At 43.0% G+C, this 21,448-nt stretch overlaps 1 long non-coding RNA gene across 1 annotated transcript; it reads left to right on the forward strand.

Annotated features, from left to right (window-relative positions):
* Positions 1-178: 178 nt before the first annotated feature.
* Positions 179-21,172, forward strand: LOC148053179 (uncharacterized). Its single transcript, XR_015708053.1, has 3 exons — positions 179-362; positions 20,442-20,527; positions 20,972-21,172. It is a non-coding gene; the product is annotated as an uncharacterized LOC148053179 (long non-coding RNA).
* The last annotated feature ends 276 nt before the right edge of the window (positions 21,173-21,448 follow it).

A 21,448-nucleotide genomic window follows, 5' to 3' on the forward strand; every position in this document is an offset into this window, starting at 1 on the left:
GCCGCCGTTCCCGCCCCGCCGGCAGCGCCTCAGTCAGACCCCGCCGGCGCCGCTCCCTCTTCGGGCTCCCGGCCACCCGGGTCGGGCCTCCCACCGCGGCTTAACCCCGCGGGCGGTCACCGGCGGCGTCGGTGAGAAACGCCCCCGCCCGCCTTCAGGCGGTTGGAGCTCAACGGCCGCGCCGCCTCCGGCCTCGCACCCCCTTCTGTCAGGGCTGCCCGGCCCCTCACGCCGCCCCGGCCCCCAGTTTGGGCCAGCCCGCCCGAGAGCGGCCTGGGCTGCGTCCAGGCTGCCCGCCGGGGCGCCTCGGGGTAGGCGTGCGCCCCTCGCCAGGCTGCGGCTCAGCCGGACCCGCCTGGGAGGTGAGGAGAGGGCGAGGAGCTTGTTGGGTTCAGTCCTCGGGAAGGGGGGAAAGCCATCTCAGCGGGAGAGAGCGTGGAAGCGGTGAGAAAAGAATGCCCTGTGCGGTTTTAAAAATAGCTGCCCTCCGAAGGTGTGAGAAAAGGTGTAAATTAAACCCACGCTCGTTTATTGTTTGAAAAACCCTGCTGCAAGGGGGAAGAGGAGGAAAAGGGAGGAGAGCCACGAGAAGGAGGCGAAAAGAAAAATATACCCCTGGTAAAGCTAATCGCGGTTTGGGACGGTGTGAAAATGTATCTTAATACACATCGCTACCGCTAGATGAAATATCCTTTTTGTAGGGCTGGTAATTATTGTTCAGTACACAGTTAAATGGATGAAATGGTAATAGAACTTGAAAGTGTCTGTAGTTAAAAATGATGATGAGGCTGGTCATTGCAGATAAGGTTCAGCAGAAAAAAACAGGAAAAATATTAAAGGCATTAATCCTGATACAAAATGTGTGACACACATACAGGATTTTTGCGTAAGAGGTAGAGGGTAGCCTCTGTCTTATGCATTTCCAAGCTGTATTTTTGCTGAGGAATTCCTGTGTGCTGGTTTTGGCTGGGGTAGAGTTAACTTTCTTCATAGTAGCTAGTATGGGGCTATGTTTTGGATTTGTGCTGGAAACAGTGTTGATAACCCAGGGATGTTTTAGTTACTGCTGAGCAGTGCTTACACAGAGTCAAGTCCTGTTCTGCCCCTCACCCCACCCCGCCAGCGAGCAGCCTGCGGGGGGGGGAGGCACAAGACGCTGGGAGGGGACGCGGCTGGGACAGCTGACCCCAACTGACCAAAAGGGATATCCCACACCGTATGACGTCATGCCCAGCATATAAAGCTGGGGGAAGAAGGAAGGGGGTGACATTTGGAGCGATGGCATTTGTCTTCCCAAGTAACCATTACACGTGATGGGGCCCTGCTTTCCTGGAGATGGCTGAACACCAGCCTGCCGATGGGAAGCAGTGAATGAATTCCTTGTTTTGTTTTGCTTGCGTGCGCAGCTTTTGCTTTACCTATTAAACTGTCTTTATCTCAACCTGTGACTTTTCTCACTTTTACTCTTCTGATTCTCTTCCCCATCCCACCCGGGGGGGAGTGAGCGAGCAGCTGTGTGGAGCTTAGTTGCCAGCTGGGGTTAAACCACAATATCCTGCTAGGAATTTAGACCCCAACAGAAAATCTTGCCGTACTTTATATATGCCACTGGAATGCCACCTGACAAATGCATGATTCAACAGTTTAATTGATTTCAGTACAAACTAGCACGATGAAGTTAGTACAATGAAAAAGTTAGGTAAACTAAATAACACAGATACAGAATCCTGTCCCTAGGTTATATTTTTAAATTTTTTTAATAGCTAGGTTCTGAACCATAAAAACATAGACATCTCATGTAAAATCTCATTTTTAGCCACAGGTTTTCTTTGCTTATCTTCTGAGTGCCTTTCATCCAAAAAATCTTTTTGATTAAACACACAGTTTAGACATGTTTCTGGAGCGTATTAGCCAACCTGGCTTGGCTCGTGTGTGTGTGGTTTTGTTTTGGTTTTTTTTTATGGTGACATTTCTTTTTATCAAAGTAATTCATGGCAGCCCGTTATATCACCTAGACACAAAGCTATTGGAGGGCTGCACCTTTCTCTTGGAAAGATCTGATGTAACTGAATTCTCTCTTCCCCTGCTGGTTGATCAAACTACAGTCAGATGAGAAATCTTTATGGTATGAATATTGACTAATTAGAGCCTGTATGAAGCAGAATCCACAGTTGGAACACTATCAATAACTTGCAGTCATATAATTCTCTATAGACTCAACCAGATGAGGAACTGATAAGGGTTCTGGAAATTGTGTGTGGGTGAGCCCACATTACCTACGCTAAAAGCAAGCAAAAGGCCATTGTGGGAATAGCCCAAATAGAAAATCAAAGACTAAGATTAATTAAACCAATATTTTGTCAGAAATGCTTAATAACAGGTTGTGCTTTTATGGAACATTTCCTTGGAAGATCTCAAAGCATTTGACAAATGTGAGTTAATTCACTTACTTCTTTAAGATTAGTTGGCAATATGTAAGGCTTACTCTACCCGCTATTAAAATGCAGCCACTTATAGACTGAACTGCATCATTAATTCTGGGCTGCCAGCGTTCATGGAAGTTCTCAGGCGCCTAAGGCAAAAGTTATGACTGACTCAGAGTATATTAAAGATACCATCATGTAACAAGTTGTGACATTTCCAAGCTTCTCTAAACAAGGGAATTGGTGGCAACATTACTCTGCCGTGATTGTTCTGCGCTCCTCAAGTGGTGCATGATAACCATGCAAACCATCTCGTACTGAGTACCCGTGTGCTGCATGCTTTACCCTTACTCAGGAGACAAGATTCTACGTACTGGAGAGCTTAAGTGAGGAAAGACAGTCATTAATGAAAAAGTATGCTGGGACCTAGGTAAAAAAACGTAACCTAGGACTGAATTTTTTTTGAGAAAAATAAGGTTATCTTTTATAAAAAGCAGTAATATTTGTGAGTGTTAAGAATACTAAGATTTCTTCAGATTTGATCTTCGAAATATTCATTTCACTTCTCAGCATGCAAACAGCTCTCAGAACCGATATACGTAGTGTTATTTGTCTGCAGCCGAGTCACAAAAAAGTTAAAAACAAACCAAATGAAAAACCCCAACCAAACCTGAATTCAAAGTGGTGTTTCAGACTGCAGAACGCCCCTGGCACGCCACAGTAGCACCAGTCTGTTGACACACAGGACTGGGGACGCATCTTCCCCAAGCCTTCGCCAGACTTCTCTCCGTAGTAGTAGTGCTGCAGGAGGCAAGCACTGTAAAACTGAAGACTAACATTGCAGCTGTGCCTCAAGGCACAGTAGTCTTAAGAAGTTGAGATACCTTAATCTCCTGGATTTCTGGTGAAAGAGTAGGCACTGTAGTTGGCCCAGGCGGCAACAAGACCGCAGGACCTCCTGCAGGTGGGTGCGCTGTCCACACTGTTGTAGCTCTTAAAACCAAAGTAGTCTGGCTTCTGACTTCCTCTGGTGTTGAGAAGAGTACCTATGGTTGCCAGGTCCTTGATGAGCAAGTGTGAACAGAGGACCTGTCTGTGAAATAGCCTTGTCTCAGTGCTGTCAAGACTTAAGCTGGACCTTCTGATTGACAGAAGCTGGTGATCTTATTGTGAAGCCTTTCTGGTTAGTTATACTGCATGTGGATGTTGCTGTGGGAAGTATGTGCTGGGGCTTTGATCAGTATCCTGGGAATTTTATATGAGTCAGGCCTGGAAGAGCCTAACACGTGGCTCGTGGCCACCAAATTCCCTGTCAGAGGAGGCTAATCTCCTAGCTGAGAGCAGGAGAAGGTATTTATGTTATGGTCACTAGCTGACTGTCAAGGAGCTGTGATGTGAGATTTTATAATGGGAGATTTTTCCCTTTTGCTGCGTTTCCACAGTGGATAAACAAACAGTATTTCAAACATTTTGCAGGCATGGGCATTTTCAGTTATACACTAAAGGGGAGGTGCTGTCAGGCCAAAGGGAACTTCAAGATCAGCTGGTTGTACGAGTTTGCCCTAGTGTTGCAGAATAACTTTTTCTTCTTTCCCTGCTTGTACTAGTATTTAAGTTGTTCTTATGCAGTCAGTGGGGAGTTAGAGATCCTGCAAAATGAAAGGATGGTGCTTCTCTGTTACAGTGTTCTGAGAACTGGGCACACTGCAGTTTGACTTTGGAAAGGGAGCAAACCTGCAAATCGAATACCAATGACATACCTACAGTAACCAGGGGTCCATCTCTTTGAAATACACCCTACTCTGGAGCCTAGATCCTTTCCAAAGCAGACTTCTTAAGTCTCATACAAGCATGTTAAGAGAGATACAAAAATAGATCCAAACATAAATCAAATTAGAAGTGTTAACAAAGACAATAACGAGCCAAGCGGAGCTACTGCTCCCGAACAGTCCCCTGGGGGCAGGAGGAGCCCTGCAGTCTGCACCCCAGGACACCACTGTGAATCCAGCATTGCTCCCCGTATTCTGACTGAAAGCAGAGTTTTGTTCAAGGAGTCCAGCTTTCTCCTAACAGAAAAGATCAATTAATTCCATTCATGAGCAAGAGATTAGAGTTATCGGATCACAGGTGTGACAGTGTCATTAACAAATCCATTGTATCAGCTGAAATTGGGGCTGGGGAGCCCTGTTTCTTCACAGAGACAAAGGTACCTCTGCTCAGAGGAATGTTTTATTCATTAAGTACCACTTGAGGCCCCTGTAGACTCTGTTCTGATGGGACTGTCATGGCACTGAGGCCTCATAAATTGTTTCCATCTGACAGATGTCAGCCAGTCGCATGAGGCTAGGTTCGACTCACTGGGCTCTTCCTGGTGCAAATGAGAGCTACGCTTATTGTTGACGTAGTACATGGGTATATCCTGCACACACAAGGCTCCAGACTAGTTTTGTTACAGATTTCAGAGGAACATTAAAAAAAAAAAAAAGCTGAAGTGGATTCTTTGTGCCCAGTCTGGTGGAAATCCTGTACTGATTCCAGTGGGAGCAATAGTAGCCTCATGTTTATTAATTTATCTTCTGTTACATGAGTTTGTCAGTATAACAGGAAATCTTATTCTTTCCATAAATTCCTATTAGCCTAAAACTTTTAATGGTGGCATTTGCAGCTGTGTCTTGCTATGTCTTGAGGGTATGCGATGCTACCAAGATCACCAAGAAATGCTTTGGACTCCGGCACAAGTCTGTTCCCCTGGTTCCTGCCTTCCTTTCCAGGCTTCAGTTAAAACATCCCTTCATCTTTACAGCCTGTGCGCAACCGATTGCAGTCGTTTCTAGGAAGCGTGAGGATCTCATCACTGACAGTCCTCATGTTTTAATGCATGTAGCTGTTTTCCTTTCTTCCCAGCACATAGTATTCATGCAGTTGTTCTTCCTCCAAACAGCTTTGGACTGTTATACATCGACCCCACATGTCTGTGCCAGGCTCTAACATCCCCTAACCTCTCCCAGTGTGAACTGTATAGCTCAGAGAGAGAAAATCCACAGTAAGTAAATCCTCCCAATATAGAAACTGGGAAAAGATAGTTGGGAAAATCTGTCCGTATCATAACAATGACAAGATAGGTGAGGAAAGAGGACAGGCAATAGAGAAACATAGTAGACATACTGGGGTGGCCCAAAGCAATTCTGCAAGCACAAACTTCCCTCCCTCCCCGTTCCGAGTCATGCACGCTTGCCCTGAAAGTACAGTGGATACCCCAGGCACAATGGCTGCAACTCCCTGTGTAAGGAGCCTGAAAAAAACAGCATCCATTGAATACGCAATGATACTAAAAGGCACATGGTTCTTCTCTACCGTGTTTCACTTTTGAAGTCCAGTGCCAGCCGTGAGGGCTTTTCCCACATATGCACAGCAGACTTGTCTAGCACTGCCTTGTTATGGAAAATGCCTTCTAGCAGCAAGTTAAATGTCAGTTGTCTTGGAGTTTGAAAAGAGAGGTGACCTTAAGCTAGAGCAGCCAGCTCAGGGTTTGTATTTTAAATTCTCTAGTCTCAGTCTTCCCACATTCCAGGTTTTCCAAGAAATGTGAGATATGAATGGAAATCTGGAGTTCAATCCCTTGACGACTGCATCCCAGCTTTAGGTTTGGGTCTGTCTCCAGTTCAGTTGCTTGTTGCTGTCTTAGACTAGCATGGCTTAGGCTTATTGTCAGTCTGCATCTGTCTAAATGATTTGGCAGCACCTCTAGCACGATCTCTAAAGGTTCAGAGATTCATTCTAGAATTTACCTGACTGTTACAGGTTAACAAAGATATTAACCTGCAGTGAAACCTGCAATAGTGTCAGGCAGCTGCATCATAAGATAAAGAAAGCAACCTGACTAGAATCAATTTCTACCCTACTTCTGCACTAATGCCAACTGCTTGTCAAATGGAAGTCCTTCATGCTGAATCTTACCCTATTGATATTTCTTTGCCACTGAAATAATGTTCTTTGTCTTCGTCTTTCTTTTCTTCTTCCCTGTCACAAAGTCTTTTGGTGGGCATGGACCTGAATGACAAAATTTAGAGGCAGATCTTAATTCACCTCCCAACCTCCCCCAAAATCTGTAGGGAAGAAAAGGAGTGACTTGGTTTGGTCCTTGCTCTATGAAGTTCATACTATCTGTATTTTTTCCTCATTTCTTTTCTGTCATTGAAACAAGCACACTTACAGAAAACATCAGGAAAGCTGTAGTTCTCTACTATTACACCAGCAGCTGCCAGTGTCACATGCAGTGATCTTGTGGCACTGGCCATTTGCTTTGCTGCGTTTTGGTTTTTTTTAAACAGTCTTGAATGTCTCTATCCCCATTTGAGCTTATGGAGATTCTCTTTAACTGTTGAAAAGTTCCTTTTTCTTCTTTCTCTTCATGTAACCTCATTTCCCTCTTCTACAGCCACTTTCTCTGCCAAACTTTCTACCTCGTAACATAACATAGACCACTTTGTTATTCACCTAGCGTTCCTGTGCACTTCCATCGTGTTCTTTTATTTAAGCAGTCTTCTCCTCTCCAGCATGAACTAATTATTGATCACAGGCATTGTATGATGCTCCTGGGCATTCACTTCTTGTAAGCGTGGGCAGGATGAAGTTTCTAGGAGTTAACTCCTGTGACGTTTAGTATCCTGGATTATTCAGTCCTCTTATACCATGGTTCAGTAGATCCGTTACTGTGCTTGGAAATGCCCAAGGCTTGCTGTTTTAAACTGTTTATGTTTCCAGGCCCCTTCCTACACCTCACAAATATAGTCTCCTTTTTTCCCCTCTTTCCCCCTGGTCACAATCTCCTTGCCCAACCAGTCCCGATGTCTCCAGATGATGATCCATTTTCTCTTTCTGCCTTGTCTCATAGCTTCCAGTACCAGCCTTACTCAAACACTGCCAGGTTCTTGCTGTTTGCCAAGACGAGACCCTGTTCCTTCTCCCCTTCAAAAGCTTTTATCCTCCTCACAGTGTGATAGTTTGCAGAAAGAGGACACAGAACAGACGGGCACAATTTTGTCATTTCTTTTGCCATATTCTCGTCCACCTACAGCAGTCCAGAACTGCTACAAGTACGGTCCGTCGCGCTTCACCCAAAACAATCCAGTTTACCTAACATAGCCATGTAGGTTCCCTGTTGCAGTCAGTGGAGAGGCAGATCCTCAGATCTTCCAGGAATGATCAAGTCGGCTTAAGCTGAGCATCTATTTCTCTGGTTAAGACTGGGAGGAACCAATAGGAAATATTAGGTATCTTCATCCGTTTGGCATCCTTTCCGCTTCTCCCTTTTTGGAGGACAAACATTTAATGGTTTAGTACATTTCATGCAAAGTAGAACAAAGTATCTGTGTGTTTGATTACCTGGGTGAGTATATTCTGCCAGAGCCTATTATTTAAAAGCTGAATACTGTTACCGCCATGTAAGATTAAATTTATCATGCTCTGATCATGGCTTCTTTGAGGGACCTAGGCAGAGTTCGGAAGCCTAAAATAAACCACAGCAGAACTGCAGGTGGGAGAGATACACCAGTCTCCATAGAGGAGCACTAATGAGCAGCAACAGGCAACTAAAATTAAGTAATAAGGAAATAGCCTGTCTGTGTAGTGAAGCACCTCTACATTTGGGTGCCTGAAAGATTAAGCAATCCTGAAAGGTAAGTGGGAATGGATTACAGTGCGGATCTTAGTGGGTTTAGGGTATCTGAGTTACAACATAAAGCAACGTGTGGACAGACCAGATTCCCTTCTTTGTACGCTTGGATTGACCCCTTCAAGGTGGTTGTTCTTGGACGTGTTTTCTGGAATGAGTGTGAGATGAGACGGGAGCCTTTCGTGTACAGACTGTTTCTCTTGATTTATGTCTGAGAGAGTCAAATTATGATCTGTGACTTGAGAACAACATCAGTCTATCAGGTAAACTACTGCAAAGCCGTCATGCTCTGCCTTAAATGAAATTACTCCTCAGATCAAGTTTCTTGCCACTTATATAATACTTCTTATTTCTCAATAAAAGCTGGTTCAGACAGGATTAAATGTTATGTATTGTAAGACAGCCTTTTCAGAAAGCTGTGAAATAGAAAAACATATGCTGCTCCCCTTTCTTGAGACTTGCTTGAATCGTGATGCCGACAGAGGCTGATTTGCCAGCATACATAAATTTTGATCCTAGAGAAAGGTACCCATCTATTTGACAGCTGTGAGGAATGAAATCCTCTATTTACCAACATAAGAACAGTGGAAATGCATGCTTTTCTCCTACCGTTCTAGCCCTTATCTGAAGGGACCAATTTTAAAAATGAGTTAGAAGTCCAAAAGTATGAGCTATTCAGTCCTTGTTTCTCTGCTACAGTTGCCCATTGCTTTGTAGTCTCAGCTGGATAGAAATCAGCAGCTACTGTGAAATAGGTCACATCTGAGCAGGTGTAAGCCATAAGCACTGCTGGATAGCTCAGGGATTTCCAGTGGGATGGGGAGTTTTATGCATGGAGTATAAGAAATATTATAGTCTCTTAAACATGGCTGCCTGGGGTCTGGTCCATGTTGAAGGCTTTTGCCCAGCACTTTGTGGGACACCAGTAGGTCTCTGGTCTGTTCCAAGGTGTAGATATCCTCACCAGGAGTTTAACTGTTTCAACCAGACTTGCTGAGAACAGATGAAGGGTTTTGCCTGAGGAATGCTTTCTTGAGATCAGTGATGGTCTGTGTAATGGAAGGATCTTTTTTTTTAATGATATAACCCAGTGGACTTCAAGCTTTCCAGTGGGGATGGGACTCAGTGAGCAGTCATCCTGTGAGCTACAGGGGAATCTCTCTTTGATGTGTAAAAACCTGTGTAGAACCTATGTCCTCTGCTGTCTGTCACTAGAGACTGGCTTGTTCACAAATGCTTCAGCAGGTCTTCCGTTAGGTTCGAGAGCAGCTTTATCTATGTGCTGTCAAGTACGTACTGCAACATGAACTTTCTCTGGTGCTGCCAAGTCTTTCTCTCTTACGGGCAAGTAGGGGACTTTAATTTTCTGAGACTGTACTCGCTCATTTTGTAAATACTATATTGACATGCAACAGAGTGCTACAGATCGTAGCAATGTTCCATGGCTATTAGGAATTAAAATAGGAGAAAAATGGTATTTTTAAGCTTGTTCAGCAAAAGAAGAAATTGCAAAGCTTCACTTGAAGCATAATGCACCCAACTAATGTTGGCAAGAGTCGGGAATGTAAAAGTGAAGGTTGTCATAATCAAGAAGGCAATAATGACAGAAGCTGCTTCTCGGGCAACGGGCACCGATATTAGCAGGGTGCAGAGGGACCGAATGTCCTGTTGTAAGTGGACTCAAGGAAGGACGTGTGGGGACGGAGGCTGGTTCCGCATTTGTTTTAGCAATTCATCTATCTGTAAAAGTGTTCTTGTGCTATCAATGCGCTATCAGTCTAAACCACTGCTTGCTAAGATATATTTGTTGTCTTCCTGAGATCCATCTACTTCTTTCCTCTCTCTCCTGCTGGAGCTGGAAGATTAAATTATTTCTTGGCGTAGAAAAACACCTGCTTAAATTCCTTTTAAACTAGAACGGGATTAAATGTTGCATTTGCTGATCTCCTTGTGAGTTATTCTCTCCCACAGGAAGGGTATACGTTAATTTAAAGAGATGAGTCGAGTCTAACGGGACTAGGCAGGAAGTATTCTCTAAGCCCTGAAAGGGGTGTTCACAGTGGAGATGATTACATTTCTGAATTTCCCAGGCAAAGACGGGTAGCAGGTAGATAAATTCTGAACAGAGAACTATGGTGAGCTCAGGGAAAGAAAATGGCATAACTGCTTTTGGTTTTCAAAGGCTGAGGGACAGAAGGCAGCCTGCAGTTTTCCACTCTTGAATAAAACTGTCTAATTTAATCTGAACCTTTTTTTTTTTTTTTCTTCGCAGAGAGATTGTAGTTGTCAGTGGCTCTTTCCATCCCAAAGCGATTTTCTGTGCTAAAGGAGGCCTAGGGGTCTACACTGAGGAAACACGCCCTGGGATTCGTCTCGTGAATAGCTGGCAAAAATCTCACTCCAGCATATGATCCTCCAGGGGTCTATAGGAATGCTGCTGGCTGAGCCAGCCAGAATACTTATTAATGATGTGGTTGTAGGGAACTGCCCAGTCATGTCACCAGAGACTGGGAGATTCAATCCCATGATCTCACCCTAAGCATCCTAGTGTTTTATCTGCAAGACCAGTACACATCCGAAGTTTCTGTTCTCTCTTATGAAACCCTTACTCTAGTTACTTGAGAAACTTTGCCCCTAAGTGCTTACTTGTTGAACAGACTTCTATATTAGATTTTACCGCATTTAAAAGAGCATTTCTAATGTCCAATTAAACTGGAAAATCCATGCTCAACAGATTTATTAAGTATGATTCTCCATCTAGTCGTTGTCATTAATGAAGTCATAACTTCCTGAGTGGTTCTTGCGTGTCCTTAATTAGCGCCTCTGTTCTGTATCCGCCCCCTCACTGTGGAAGTCAAGCTGTGGGTTTCTTCCTGGCTCTTGGATCCCTCATAAACCTCAAGATGCACTAGCACCTCTCCAGCCTACCAGGTCCTTTTTTCCTGTGGTCTCTTTGACTGGTTTTTAACGCTCATCCCAAAGACAGCGTCTGCATCCCTCTTACTCAACTACCAATAGAAAGCGCTGTAGGCAGCGGTGTTCCCCAAAGGTACGTGCTGCCTTTTGAGATGTCCACCTTGCATGTAAAGAATTAAAATGGCTGCAACTGTGTGGAGTTTTTCCTCGTGAGAAGCTGGATCCTCCTGAGTTTTACTTTCCTGTGGCACATTCAGCACGGCCTTTTACTGAGGCTGGGCAGGGCTTATTTTGCTCAGTTGCCCATGTGAAACTGGCAGGGTGAAGCATGATGGACCTCACTCCTTTGATTCATATGCTGCTGTATTTTTTTTTTTAAGTTAATTGCTTGATTTTTTTTTTTTTCTGAGACAGATCCCATCTGGCCCTGATGTTTTGTCAGCCTTGTGACATTCTAAAAAATTTTATAACTATTTTTGGCATGATCTCAACTTCTGACAGTATTTCTGCTTTCTTCCCTACAAAATGTATGGCTGTTCTTGGCATCTTTTCCACATTCCCCGTTCCTTATAAACATTGCGCAGAAAATTTGTTTTATCAATGTCTGCTGCTTCTGTATATAATTTACTCTTCTACCCTTCTGAGGAGCTGTCCCCATGTTCTCCAGTTATCTAGAATTCTTCTTCGTCAGAGGAAGCATTTGTGCAGTAGTTCTGTCAGTCTCCACTTGCTGCTTTGCTCATCAGCTTCCCATGCAGGATTTCTTTGTCTCTCGTTTAAAGGTTTCTACTTGCCTCAGGTAATCTGCCTGGGATTTTAATCCCAAATTGCCTTCTAGCACATGGAAGGGGAATACTTGCAATTGTAAGCTTTGCAGTAGGCTGCAGATGCCATGTAATATTCCAGCTGAAACACAATGGAGTTAGTCCTTTATCTTTTCAAGACAGATGGATCTAATCCTAAAAATCCTTAAAATCACTTTCAAATGATCTAAGAGTAGAAAACAGGCCTTCATGGGAAGGTCAACAGAAGATTTGATCACTTTATATAGATATCTATGCAGAGAGATGCGATCCGAGTATGGGTAAGGCTTTTCAGCCTTGTTGACAAAGGCACAACTAGACAGCTAGTGTGCCAATCTAGTTGTGCCTTTCTTAGGGCGACCTATTTAATGGTCATGAACAGAAAGTTAAACTTGCCAAGACGGAACTGAAATTCCAGGTTCTGACTGGCAGGTCCCAAATCTCTTTGCTCCCTTTTGTTAATTAACAAAATTCTCAAGGGTACTTCTGAAGTTGTTCACTGCTGTACCCCAGGCTCCCCTCACTCTATGAAATGAATTTATAGTCCTGGGCCTCTTTGCTGGCCAGTTCCTAACCTTTAATCTTTTTTGAGATATTGAGATAGTCTTCTATATATAGACTATATAGATAGTCTTCTCTGTCTCCATAATCTGTTGTCCATATGCCTTCTGTTCAGCAGGAAATCTTTCCAACCGAGCTATTTCTGTCCACATACAGAAGTATCATGACATTACCCACTCGCGCATTGCATGGTTCTGGTATGATGGTTGAACTCTCTCCACGCGTATTCATCACTGACCTCAATTTAATGGAGAACTAAAAATCTAGCAAGTTGCAGGCTGTGTGCCTGAAAGATACAGGCAGCAAACAGGCTTCGCAATTGTGAGCTATTATGATTCTGCAAAAGTCTGTCACTACTGTCAGGGCCAGAAGTGATTTGATGTCTGTCACTACTGTCAGGGACAGAAGTGATTTGATAACTCTGTCAGCCTAGCAACATGACAATACTTCAGGAGAGCTTTAAAAACTTCCCCCATATTTTCCCATGTAAATAGATTTGTTGTCATTTGGAGCTTGCTATCTTTTCTATAGGCATGAGAAAGACTTCTGCCAGAAACATTGTCAAAGTGAACTCCCCTGCTTTCTGAACAGAAAGGGTAAGCAGTCTGAACACTGAAATAAAATCGTAATTATGAAGATTTGGAGGCTCTTCCTGGAGTTGAGCAGGAATCCATCCAGTCCAGCACCCTGCCGGTTGCTGGGACCTTTAATGGCCCACTAGCTTTGGTTTTCCAAGGATATTTTTGTGAACCTCACTCTCGGTCTACATGTGCCTTCCAGTATGTGGTAAGATCTCCTACCTGTTCTGGCCTTAGTGGTGTCTCACAAAAGAGTAGTTTGCATCTGCTATCAATGCTAATTCCCTAATGACATGCCGTCTACTGTAGTGCTTTTTGTATTTCAGAAGTTTCTTGGTAGTGCTGGTCAGGGGGAGAAAACATCCCATAACAACCCTATGGATCTGTTGATACCAAGGTTGCATCGATGGTATCTCAGCAGGAACGGAGAGTAGCAACAGGAGGAATATTGGGATCCGTAGGGGAAATCGTGTGGGCAGGGTCTCTCTCCCTCTCTTCACTTAGTCTCTTAGCAACAGCAGGCCTAACCGGTATGGCACTGCTTGCTGGGTGTGTGCAGTCCCCTTCGTCAGACGAAGAAGAGCAGAAAAGATTTAGCACAGAAGAGATGGGGAAATGAGGGGAGGAAGAGTCAGTAAGAGCATGAACCATATCACACTGGGAGAGAAATGACGAAAGATGGCTTACTTGATACACAACCATCAACGAATAGGTTATTCTTTTAGTAGCAATGGGATGCCAGCGACAAAAAGGTGTCTCAGGCTTTCAGAAGGAAACGCATGTGTGCAACCTTGGGCATCATTTGTATCGCTTCCTGTTAATGATCCCCACTGAGGTTTTTGACGTGGGTAGATATCCTTAATTAATATCTGAGCCAGGCAGCTCACCTGCTGTCTGTACCTGACTCCAGAAACATTGCCCGGCTCACCTGTGCCTTGTCTGCAGAACAGTAGTGTAAGCCCTGACTAAGGCCTCCTCCTCACGCTCTCCTGTTGCTGTGTCACAGTGCGGTGGAAGACTGTTCCTGCAAGGCCAGAGGCAGACACTGAGCTTTGGTGCATCAGCCACTCAGATGCCTAAGCCCTAAGTTTTCCGCTGCTTTACAACCTCTTGCTCAGTTGGTTTCTAAGGGTCTCTCCCCATGTATTTCTTGGGCCTGGAGAGCTTAGTACGCAACAAGGTCCCTAGAAACTGTGTGTTGCACCCAAGTATGTGATCCTCTGTGCTAACTATGTCCGCTGCAGCGGTGACCTTGGTAATGCCAATATGTGTGTTAGAACACAGACTGAATCACACATGTTAAGTCACTTCCCACATTATTGCTTTTCTGAAATATGGTTTATATTTGCTATCTAGTAGGTAGGCTGTGTTTTTTCCTTCATGTAAATAGCTTTTTTGCATATAAAATACGTAAGTCGTAATGGGAAAGGAGAGGAGAAAGAAGAGGTGAAGAAAGGAGGACGGGACATAAGTTAAAATGTTCTGCTTAACCTTCTTCCTCCTACTGAAAAAAATATCAGTATGTTCTTTTCTCTGGAACTGTGCCATTTGCTTCTTTATACCTGGAGAGGCATTGTGTTAAAGCCATTATGAAACATTATAGGTGGTGATGGTGTGGCAGCAGCATAACTGTAGCTTCCAAAGAGCCTCTTTTTTCGTAGCCGCCAGGCTGATGCTGAATTGAAGTGCCTTCAGAATGGAAGTATTATTTCTTCCTTACCTTCATAACTTTCCTTTTCTTCTAATGCCACATTAGCACATAAAACGGAAAAGAAAAAAGGATTCTCATTTTTATTTTAAACCTTGCCTTTGCGACTGGTAATGCCATTGGGAATGATGACATGCAAAGTATTCCTTAAGTCAAAGCTGGATCTTGCAGTCAGAGCTGTAGTTCTAGACTGGCTGTCTCGGCACTGACTGGTACAGTTGGACCTCTGCTCCTCTGCAAACACAGACCCTGAATTCTCTTCCAAAACTAATCCAGATCTAGCTCTGAGCACTTCGATGTACCTCACACCACAAAATTCCTGTTCAACATGTTGACATTTACTTAGAATTGCAGAAGGTATATCTGCTTCTGCTCCCCTTCCAAAATATGCCTGAAATAGATACTTCTAAGATGATTGGTATTTATATTGTAAGGGAAAGTTCTTTCCTGCTTGCAGTAAGGGTGACAGCAGATGATCTGATAGACTGTCTACTGTACTGATGTCTCTTGGGGGAGAGTACTATATAGGTACAGCATATCTGCAGCTACCACTGATTCTAGATGTAACCGAATTGTGAAGATGCCTGATTATTAGCTCCTCTAACTTGGACTGTCCCTGGCGAATGAACTGTTGACTTCATGGTGTGTTCCTACATATATTGGCCTGCATAACAGCTACAGGTGATAAGTCTTCTATAGTTCTCCTTACAGTGTAAGCCACAGTAATATCTGCTCCAATATTGGATTTAGATTGTCCTGTGTTTAGTTGCTGCCGTGTCTGACTGTGCTGTGAACCAGACAGTGAGAGCAAGCAAACACAGAGTTGGTGCCACTGGCCCATCAGGCAGTAAAAGGAGAAATTAAAGCAAATGAATGTGCCGAAAGGAGAGAAAGGATATACTTGCATGGACCTTCAGAAGAAAAGCTTTGGGGGATATCTCTTAACGTCAGTTAGCAATAGTGACCTGTGGTAAGAAGCTAAGGTGTCAAAGGAGGTACTGGAAAAAGCTGGTGAAGGAAATAAAAATCAAACTGTATTTGTCAAAAATTCTGAAAGGATGTAGTCATTTGGCAGACCTAGTAGGACTATATACAATCCTTTATTAAAAATCAGTAACTACTTTTTTAAAAGTAGCTGGTTTGATCCCCATACTGAAAGGTGCTAGGTGCGATCCTGAGGGCACTGCACCAGGCTGGCTTTTCCTCCAGAAAGCAGGAAAATTGGTTTAAATGCTAACTAAAAATAACTCTGTAAGAAGCCTAAAAGAAAATAAGATAGAGAAAAATCAGCAGGTCTTTTAAAGAGAGATTCATGTCCTGTAATTTTATATAAATTGATGCTGCTTCAAACTACATTAGTGAAAAATTTGGCTCTATAGTCCCGACGTTGTCTTTTAAGCTTGAAAAATGGAGGGCTTAATCTGAAAAACATTGAGTCGAAGGAGTATGGCAGATCACCATGACTTTTGGAGCATGGCTGTGCCATAGTGCTCACTTTGAAAGTACTGAGTCTGTATTCCAGCAGAGAATCTGACCCACAGACTCATCCCCTTCCTGAGAAACGTGTTCTGTCTCTCGCATCACCCAAGCAAGAGAAAATCTACAAACAGCGCTTTGCTGACAGTTCTACCGGTAGTGCCAGAGACAGGACAGAATCCAGCTCGTTCCTCCATGCTTGCTGTTTCATTAGTAAAGATAAGATTTACAAAAACATGGAGAACAGATAAACTGAGTAAGAATCCCTTCTATAAACTCAGAGTTCTGACTTGCTTTTTAAGGTGTTCCCAGCAAACTCTTCCCAAAAGGTTCAGAGGAGATGCTGTCAAAACAGCCCATGTTTATTGTATTGCTCAGGCGGTGTTGAGAAGGTAAGGCCGGTGTTTTCCACAGCACTGTCAAAGAGGAATTACAGCATCATAACTGTGTCTCTCAGCGAGGCTGATCTAAGAGAGGATGAAAACTGACTTGCAGCTGATATTTGTATCAAGGTGGAAAATAGCCCTTCATTTATATTCAACACGTATAAGGTCCAGTTCTGGAATCAATAGTCAGCCAGAAATACCTGAACAGGGAAAAGGAGATTCACTGTAAGGAACACGTCTCCTTGTTGCAGACTTCTGTATATTGACCCACTCCTGACTCTGAGCAAATCTGCATTGTTGCCAGGGGTTCGGTTTTCTCATTTGAATGCTCTGAAACAAGATAAAGCTTTTGCCCAGTGTCATGCTAAATTAGCCCAGAGATTGAATCAGAACTCTGCATCATGACTATGCGCGCCCCAAAGCTGAATCCAAATATGAGCTTTCCATCCAGGGACCAACTTTAGGACAGTTTAATTAACCTAATGTCACAAAGCGAACTTCATGGTATAACAGTTTGAGGGTGTATTTCTTCAACAGCACAGCAAATGCTCTTCATCTTGGCCTTATGTCCAGCTTAGAAATATTTCAGGAGCCAACAGATCTCATCTAACATGACTCAGAAATGTGAGCCATTCTTTGCACATCAGGTATCGTCTCTTTATATACATCAGTGCACAAGCTACGCTGTCACTGCCACATTCCTGAGTTTTATTTGCTGCTGTAGTCTTACTTGTCTCTAAAAGGAGATTTTAAAAGTTTTGCCTTTCCTAAATGACCAACACAAGCATTTGAATTTCATTCTCTTTCAAATTCAACACCACCACTTGACCCTTTAAAGTACAGACACAGAAGCAGTGTTTAATCTGAATGCCATTTCTAAGCAAACACCCACGGAGTTATTAGGCATTTGCTCAACACAGTACATCCAACTTACATTAAAAGGACCAAGCTGAGACCCATCTGCTTTTTAAATATTATTTGGCTCAGTCCCCAAAACCCAAAGCAACAATAAAATTTTTTAAAAAACAGCAGTTTGTGATTGTCTGTTAAGTGATTTCACAAGATAATTTATCTCTCTAGCGGTACTTGGTATGACCTCAAACTGTTCCTAACATAACTGCCTCACTAGGAAAATGTGTTTTTACAAGTACTTTAAAGTACAGTTAGTAGTAATGCGGAGAGTTGGCTTCTGCAGAATCAGGTTTGCCCTCCTAATGGAAGGGAAAGCTCTGCTCAATACTTCATCTGGGTAGATTTGGGAAACAATGTAGCTTTCTGCAGGGGGGGCCTTACACTCAAGCTGAATAAAACTTAAAAAATGATCAGTGTTTTTAAAGCAAAGAAGAACTTGAACAGCTTCAAAATTAAAACAGCCTTGTGACATTTTCATGTTATCCAAAATTGTTTTGAAAATGTTTGTGTGACAATGGTCCGTTTCTAACATTATCAGCTGGGTTTTCATTTTTTAAAATGGTCACCGTTTAGCTTTAATTTTGGAGTAGAAAAACAAAAGCTTTTATCAAAAGTATCTTTACAAAAGCCCCACAAAACCCCAACCCTTTTTAAAGCTTTATGTTTTGCTTTTCACCTAGAAAGCAATGAACTCTACTGAACAGTCCCAAAGAAAATGCTTGAGGAGTATCCGTGTTTAGGTGAAGAGAGTAGACCTGAATTCAAGTAATTAAGTACCTATTTCTTTGTTAAGGAAAACAAAACTGCACTACCGCAAAACAGTACGTTTTACTTGTACAATGAAATGCTATTCCCTTTTGAGCTAATGATGGGTTTGCTTTTACTGCAGTGAATGCAGTATTTCAGATATATTCTTTATTAGAGGTGACAGCCCTGTGACAGGGATGTGCAACAACTTTTCAGAAGCAAAAGAAAGGTCTGTTAATTTGGACTAAATATTTTCTTTCTTTAATATCTTTCCATTTTGGATGAACCTTCAAAACTAATTCAAACTCAGCCAACATAGGAAATGTTGGCCCATGTCACTGGAATGTATCCAAGTTGTAAGACATCAAAAGTAAGGAGACATCTTAATTGCAGGCCGTGCAACCAGTTCTGCCTAAAGGATCTATACACACGAACACACAAATTGTCATTTATCCCTCAGAGAAGGTATTCTCTGAGCAATCCCAGCACACAGCTCCAAGAGCTTACTCAGTAAGCTCAAGTGTGGATTTCTCAGCCAGTTGATCGAAGGCCAAGGGACCAGCAGCTATGAATCATTTACTGCAAGAAATGTGATTCAGTGTGCACTTCCAGCTGAAAGGACAGAGAAATTGGTGCATTGGATGGAGTTGAGCCCCAACCCCAAGATTTTCACGCTCAGTCACCACTGTGACTTTCAAATCAAACTTCCCTCCGTGTCCTCAGCGTAAACACAGGACGATCCATTCGTTCTCACCGAGACACAGCCACCAGAGCAGGTTCAGTGACTCACAGCCTTTGTGTTCACTTATATCAAGTGTGTTTGTACTTAAGTCTTGGTACTTAATTTATAACAATGTTGTCCCACCCGCTTATGAAATTAATGAACCCAGAGATGGGAGGGAGGGCATATTTTAACTATTGCCTAAGGTGGGCAGTCTGCTGTTTACTTTGTGTTGTTCTGTGCTATGAACTGTCACGTTCCCAAGAAGGTAATTTTTAGTCTTTTCTGGACTTGGGTAGTTGTTCTTGTCAGGTACCTGCCATTAGTTATTTTCTTTCAAAGGAATAATGAGGATGTAATTTTGGATGTTTTGCCTCAAAAAAGTAACTTAAGAATCCACAAAACTCTTCCAAAATATGCCATAAAGATTAAAACTAGCAATATTCAACTGGCAGCTTTTAATTATACAGGAGTGTTCTAGGAAAAAAAAGTCTACCAATAATGTTCAAAAGATTGTCTACTGAGGGCTTCGGCAATCCTAGACCATGAAAATCAACCTTCGTTTCCTTACTAATGACAACAAAATCTTGTTGACGTCAATGAGTAGGCCAAATCCATCACTCAGTTGGAATCACACTATTGGCTTTTTGTGCCCTGTCACATCATTTCTCTGCTTGGCCTGTTCCTTGAGGCAATTTACTCTTACTTGTCCTTTCAAATCAGCGTTCCCATTTCACACCACTGTCAGACAGGTTAACGTAGCAAACACATTTCCATTTGGGTGCGATAACGCTTTTCACTGAAAGATTAAAATGTGCTCTAGGAATATTAATTAATTAAATCTGAAAGCAGCCAGATGAAATCAGTGAGTAGCATATAGAGGTCATTTCACTCTGGACATCTGTTTGATTATAGAAATGCTATGTAATGCTTTAGGATAGACAGTAAAGAAATGGTGAGCTCGCTTGAAGCCACATGGGAATTGCATTGTGAACATCGCATTTATTAAAGGAACACCAGTCTTGACAGATAGATTAGACAGCAGCTAGTGAGGCTATTTCCCTGTCGGGTACTGTGTGCAACCGCAATGGTAAACACACGTGTCTTTGGTTTGATACCCTCATGGATTGCTCAGAGGAAGACAAGCTATCTGTGTGCCCAATAAGTCTCTATAATCCAAGGAAAGCAGCCGTTCCAGGCTGCTCCCCAAACTCTTCACAGAGAGGTTGGTAGGAATTGCTCTTCTAGTGACTCCTCATTGCGATACCAGTTATATCTTTTCTTATGGTTTTAATCTGAAAAACTAGAAGAAAATTAGAAAATTTAGAAGCAATAGCTGATCATAGAGCTAGTAAATAGCACGCTTCTGAGTATTTTTGCTTTTAATGAGTATTGTTGGTTTCAGTACAAAACTAGAAGTATGTATCAGGAATTTTAAGGATTGATATAATGGATATTAAACTGACATTTTTGTCAGCAGTAAATTAAAATGTTCTGCTGCATTTTGTAACTGCCAGTTTGTCATGCTTTACACAGGAACATCAGAAAGGCCATACTTGCTCAAAGGTCCATCTGGCTCAGCATCCTGTCCCTGGGCAGTGGCCAAGAAAGGATGCTGAGGGGTGAGTATAAGAACAAGGAAAATCAATAGTGATTCTTCCTCAGAATACATCTCCAGCCTTCAGTTAGCAGGGACTCAGGAGCTTCCAGCCTCACTGTCTCAGTGCATTTTCTAAGCCTATCAGTGTCCTCTTTGGTATCCGAGGGGAAGAAAAGGGGTTTTGGCATGGGTGGCTTTGTAGATCCTCAGATGTATCTGCTGTTAGTGATGTCCATGGAGTGCTCGAATGTGAAAAGCTGTTTGGGTTCCCAGCTAGTCTGTGTAACTCAAGGACAGCAGTGGTTCCTCTCTGTTCTCTATCTTGTCACTTCCCACGGTTTAGGAATATCTCTTCCTGGTCAAATACAAGCTGCCCCTCTGTTCAGATGCAAGATACCTTGCTAATTTTCTCCCATTCTTCCCTCACCACCCCTTGGCTCTCCTCTATTTCTTATTCTCTCATCAGGCAAAGATGGACCATTTCTCCTTTGCTGCACACACCTCCAGGCCGGCTGTAACGTGCAACGAGGGAGCACAAGGCCAGCTGCCCTCACGGTATTTCCAGCAAGAACAGGAGCAGGTCCCCCAGGAGCCTCTGCACAGGACTGCTGATCTCCCCAAGGCTGGAAGACTGAAGCTGGGAATCTCGACTATCTGTGAAATTAGTCCAGGGAAAAGTATCTGTGTGTTTACGAGTAGACTTCCCAAGACAGTTTTCCTGCAAAGCCCTTGACTGCATAAGGTCTATGCAGGAGGTCTGAGCCAGCTTGATCCAGGTCTTTACATCCAGCAAGATTAGAGGCAATCAAAACCTTGTAGTGCAGGTGAGAAAAGCAAACACCCAATCAAATATGAGGTAACTAATCTGGAAGGCATATCCTGTTGTGGTTTTTAAAATTAACAGCCATTTTTCTGTTTCCATAGAAACACTGAGGCAACTTAA

This window comes from Nipponia nippon, unplaced genomic scaffold (assembly GCF_047370975.1).
Source record: "Nipponia nippon isolate SJK-2023a ecotype South Korea unplaced genomic scaffold, ASM4737097v1 scaffold_4, whole genome shotgun sequence".
Taxonomy (NCBI): domain Eukaryota; kingdom Metazoa; phylum Chordata; class Aves; order Pelecaniformes; family Threskiornithidae; genus Nipponia; species Nipponia nippon.